The following is a 5,833-nucleotide window of genomic DNA, read 5'->3' as shown; positions in this document are numbered from 1 at the left end:
CATCCAATCTCAACCATCCAACACATCCAATTCATCAACCAATTCTACAATCATAAACTACAACATTCTACAATCATAAACTACAACATTTTACAATCAAATTTAACCTCAAAGTACTTATTATTCAAATTAAAACTACATTCAAACACTTAAACATCATAAACTTAAACAACCATAAACTATATTCTATAATCAAATTCGCATTCAAAGTGTTGTTGAAATTCGGGGTCATCGGCGTACCGCTTGGCCGAGTGGCACGAAACTCCCCAAAGTGTTGTGGAAATTCATTCTGAAGTTGAAGGATACAATGTTAGTAGCTAAATTTAGTTTAAAAAAGTAGTTATTATTGTTAATTAGTGACTTACATAAGGTTCTCTTGGCCCTTGGCTCAATCCATTGCTCTGTACCAACGGCCTTCTTCGTCTTTCTTGTGTGAGTAATCTTGAAGATCTCATCTTGAGGTACTACATGATCTCTTTTAAGCTCCCACAAACAAACCAAGATTAACAACTAAAAACGACTATAATGAAGTGACACTTATAGATGATAAAAGTGTACTGGACAATGTTTTTGAAACTGAAGTGTACTGGTCAATGTTTCTGGGTAGTGCCACTCCAAGAACATGGCAGAAAATGAATGCAGCAAGCTAAAGGTTGATTTAGTGTTGACAAACAGTAACAAAGATTCCACACAGCCACAAACTAAAGAAGTTATCGGTCTGGAATGAAAAAAGACACTAGTTTGGTCTTGTTTCTTAATTTCACTCAGTCATGAGCCATACTTTTAGTTCAAATGCATTACTCTTCACAGTATGGTCATATTGCTTAATTTCTCGCATTCATAATCCAAACATATTTTGAATCTTTACGTGCTGTTAACTTATACACTAGCCAAGAATGCACAAAACTTATAACTGCTTCTGGTTTCCAAAGAAGCACATAATTATAAGATACATTTTGCTAACTGTAATTCCAGTCCAGTCCCCAAAATCCATGAAAATAGAAGTAATTCCAGGGCATAGGAATCTTAGTTACAAGTCATCAATTTAGAACTCCAAAATCAACAGTTTATAAACTAATAACAGACCAACATTCTAACACCCAATGCCAGTCATATTGCTCAATTTTTCTCATTCATAAGCTAAGAATTATTCAAATTCTCCAACGTGAATTTCAATCCGACTAACATTACCGTGAGTATAAGAACTCCTACTCACAATATATTAGTGAAAAGAAAGAGTGTACAAAAACAGAGAGTAAAAGATGTCAATTGACTGACTTGATTTGAATCATATGCAAATAGGTTGATTTGAATCCCTTATAGACAACTCCACATATCAACAACAACTCCAGTAAAACACAACAAGTACAACATCAACAACAAGGCACAATATATCAACAACAAGTCATCAATACCTCACGACTAGCGGCAAGCTCAGATTGGAATCCCTATAGCACCCTTCAACCCCATTATCATTGATGCCCAGGAATCCCTATAGCACCTTAAAATAACCAAAACATACATCTGTTCTAAATTGATGCCCAGGAGGAAAATTCTTTCTTAGTCCCAAGTCCCAAGACAATCAGCATTTAAATGATTATACAGAGAAACTGATTACCTTAATTATATACTTCATTCTATTCTTAAAAAGTTGACGCAATTGAACCTACATTTTACAAGTTGCCTCCGAAATAAGGAATCCGACTAAGTGCTACCAATGAATGTAACTAGCACTTATGTGTGAGTATACTTGTAGTATTTCTCATCATAAAATTTATAAAAAAAAAAAAACAAATAGAAGAAGTTTAAAGATTGGAACTTTATCATAGCATACAGTCTTGAGATACTTCATCTGTTACTTGCTAGTGAAAGTAGTACGTAATATATTTTTGTCTTCATACTAATTTATGACTAAGGCATTAGTTGTATGCATTTTAAAGTCCATGCTAATAACACTTTGATCTACCATAACTATCCTATGAAATTCAATAATTCAATTTTGTTACAGACGGATTTACTGGAGAATACAAAACAGAGCTGTTTTTTTTTTTGGTGATCAAAACCCTAAAATAAAGTTAACATTGTAAACCCTAAAACAAACATTGAACAATCGATAAAGTTAACAAATCTACTAATTAAACTACACCTATACAAAGTAATGCAACTAATAATGATAAAATGAGATTGAAAATTAAAAAAAGAAAAAGAAAAAATAAGACTAACCTCACTGTTCTGTCGGCAGCAGCGGCGGAGGTGGCTGCTCCGATGGTTTAACTGGGCGGCGTCACCTACTCGGGGAACATCGTTGGTAGTTGGTGGCCGGAGATGTCGTGGTGGGGTGGTGGGAATTTTGGGGAAGATAGTTTATTTAGAGAGGGGAAAGTTTGGACACAGGATGCAAATGGGGTTTTCAAGATCTGATAGGTTTTTTCTATTTTATTATTTTCAATCGCATGCAGTCGAAATAATTAAGTTAGATTTGATTTAGTTTTTATTTATATAATTTAATTTTGTATAAAATGATTTTTTTCCATTTATTAGTTGAACAAAAATTAATTTTGACCACGTACGATCGTTTTTTTTTTTTTTGACCAAAAAGTGAGGTCAAAATGTTTTGGTGGAGAAATGCAGTTTTTTTAGTAGTGGCAGTAAATTATTTGAGTTATGGTAGAATTTGGAACTAAAACATATAAAATTCAAGTCATGAATCCGCTTTTGTGTATCGTAATCGTATGACTCACGTATGTTATCACTCCCCATAATTGGGGTGTGCGTGATCGGCACTCGACACTAACTGTCTGTGGAGTGAACTCTAAACTACCTAATATGAGGGATAAAATCATCAGAATTGTCTGATTTAACTGTAAAGGTGATCATAACCAATAAGACTGAAACAAACCAATCTAAATTGAAATTTAGAAACTGGTACAGCAAAATATATAATTACCCACTAAAATAAGCCATAGGCCTCTAAAATTTCTTTGAATATACTATTCTTGGGGCATTCTTAAGAATACTAGAACTGTCGAATTACGCCTAACGTGAGATCTCACAAGACACATGGGAGCGCGGAGGTCCTTGCCTATTCCCTTACAAAGAAAAAAAAAACATGTTGTGGTCCTGCTTACGTGAGATCTGAAAACATGCACAGAGGGCATCGCATTATTTCTTTACAAAGATAAAAAGCTGTTTGGCAACTACGAGTGTGTGATAGCTAACTCTGGCTGTTGTGGCTCTCACGAAAGGGGAGATGATCACTTCTCTCGTATGAGTCTGGATGTGATCACACCAATGTGATCACACCAATAGCTGAATCAAAATTGGATAAAAATATTACCACACAATGCACAAAACATGTACTGGTTCGTGTAAACATGTAATGTTTTAAAAACTGATTAAAGTAATTCATCACAAAAGTCAAGGGGAAAAGCTCACAATGCATGTACGATCAATACTTTTGTTTTATTTAGGATTGTACTGAGTGTCAAGCTTATTCGTTAGTTTTTAATATTTCAATGGATTAGAATAATGGTTAATTACATTTCCAATCATAAAATTCATCATCTATAATATAGATTTTACTTTTCTCCAATTTATCTATGAATTATATCACCGACAAGATAGATAGTAAGTCTAATAGGTCACATCCTCAATAAAAGGGAGCGAGGCTTTCTAGGGTAAAAACAAAAATAACAAGGAAACAAATAAGATTATATAAGGATGGAACTAACATAAAAGGTAATAGAAACCGTAAACTGATAACCTGGAGATTGGTTGCTAATGACTATAACTAGACCATGAGCTGTACTACAAACTGAAATCTGACATGAGCATGAATATTGCTGAATGATTTCTGAAAGCATATGAATTTTTGTGAAAATTATTTTTATGATATTCTTAAATATGTGAGATTTGAAAACATACACTGGGGGAGGGGTGGTTAGCTTATTCCCACAAAAAAAGATATTTCATGTTGTGGATATGTGTACGCGAGATCCAACAACACGCACGGGTGTTGTTGGCCTATTCCTCTAAAAAATAAGAAAAATTGGCACTTACAAGCATAGGGTAGCTAACCTTGGCCCTCGTGGCTATCACACAAGGGGAAGTTGGTTACTTTCCTTGTCTGAGTCAGCATGTGATCAAACTACTAGTTGAATTTAAACTGAGCATAAATATGTAATGCAATGCACATACATGAAATGATTCATGATCCGTGTAAGCATGTAATGTTCTGAAATTGAGTTAATTAATCACATTGTCACAGAACAAATCTAACAATGCACGTATAATTCATATTTTTTACGTACGATTGTAGTGAGTGGGAGAATTGGGTAGATTGAGAGATAAATTAAATCACAACTAAGGAATTTTATCGAACATAGGTTTCAGTAATTCCTTTTGTAAGTAAGTAAAACTTAACTTACCTCGAGTTATAAGCTTAACTTCACTGTGCATGTTACCGCCACCACTTCTGCCTCCACCATCACAACTAGCACCCCCGCCAATTATCACCAACACCATCATTAACCACAACCATCACCACCAACTACTAACATCTACCAACTCCACCTTCACAACCACCAACGCCACCACTACCAACCACCACCATCGCGCTAGTCACTACAACACCAACCACCTCCACCATCACAACTATCACCACCACTATTACTAGCCACTATCACCAACCATCACCACCACCACCACCACAAATTTTCTCCACCATCACAAGTGAACATAAATGTTTCATTTTTTTAATGAAATAATGATTTTATTTTATTATATTTATATATTATTCTAATAGTTAATTTTTTATTTGAACTATATATTTATTATGTTTAAAAACAAATAAATTATGCACACTCAGATGTCGAAAAACAAACAATCTTACTCATTCAGTTTTCAGATATAGAGAACATCTTAATCATTCAGATGTACATCTAAATTCAGATATCTTAATCCAAACACAAACAAATGGGGCCTTACTCTCTTTATTTCCTCCTATGTAATAGCCTAATTTCAGAGTTAATTTCCTAGATGGTCACACAAGTTTGGAGAATTGCCTAAAAATATCACTTTCGTTTATTTTAGGACTATAAAGTTACTCAAATATTACTATTTTCCTCAAAATATACTATACATCTCAAAAGCCTCCTTCTCTCCTAGTTGGCTTGTCATATCATTAAAGCCTATTTTTCAATAATAAATCTATTTAACTCATTAAATCTATTTAACCAAACTCATATCTTATACACGATTGAACATGATCCAATTAAAAAGTGGCAAAGAAACAAACTAGCATGTAATCTAAATAAATTTGAATTAAAAGATGAATTTAGGTAAAGTTTTAAAATTAAAATTAAAATATAAAAGATTAAAATTTGATCAGTTACTTTAGGGCATTAGTTTAATTTATTAAATTAATATAAAAATGAAAATTTGAGTAGCAAGTGCGTCAGAAGCATATAATGTTGGGTTTTTGGGCCTTTTTCCTTCCTATGTGGATTAATAAAATACCTTTTTGGACCTAGCCCAGTTTTCCCTAAAGCCCACTATATATATATGATCAACTTAGGTCTTATTTTTAGAATAAAAAAGTGAATTCATAGCAGCCACATAGAGGGAAAAATGTGAGAGAGAAAGCTAATTTTCGCATAGTGAAAATTTGCTACAGCAGTCTGCTTCATATTGCATTTCCCGATTCGTTAACCATTGGATCATGCTGAAATTCTATCTAGGGATTCTCAACATCTGTTTCTTGGATTTGAACGGTGGAGACTGGATTTTGTGGCCTGTAGCTCCAGTGTTTTTCGAGCACGAATAGTAGCTCATT

At 33.8% G+C, this 5,833-nt stretch overlaps 1 long non-coding RNA gene across 2 annotated transcripts; it reads right to left on the bottom strand.

Moving 5' to 3' along the window:
* LOC132618472 (uncharacterized) lies at window positions 1-2,725 on the bottom strand. Of its 2 annotated transcripts, XR_009574137.1 has the most exons (3): window positions 2,224-2,667; window positions 366-1,501; window positions 1-289 (listed from the first exon to the last, which is right to left on the bottom strand). It is a non-coding gene; the product is annotated as an uncharacterized LOC132618472 (long non-coding RNA). The 2 variants fall into 2 exon arrangements; XR_009574136.1 differs by having other exon boundaries at window positions 366-2,725.
* Between the last annotated feature and the right edge of the window lie 3,108 nt (window positions 2,726-5,833).

The sequence above is a fragment of the Lycium barbarum genome, chromosome 11, assembly GCF_019175385.1.
Source record: "Lycium barbarum isolate Lr01 chromosome 11, ASM1917538v2, whole genome shotgun sequence".
Classification (NCBI taxonomy): Eukaryota; Viridiplantae; Streptophyta; class Magnoliopsida; order Solanales; family Solanaceae; genus Lycium; species Lycium barbarum.
The sequence above is the reverse complement of the archived record's forward strand: the minus strand, read 5'-3'. Positions and strand labels throughout refer to the sequence as shown.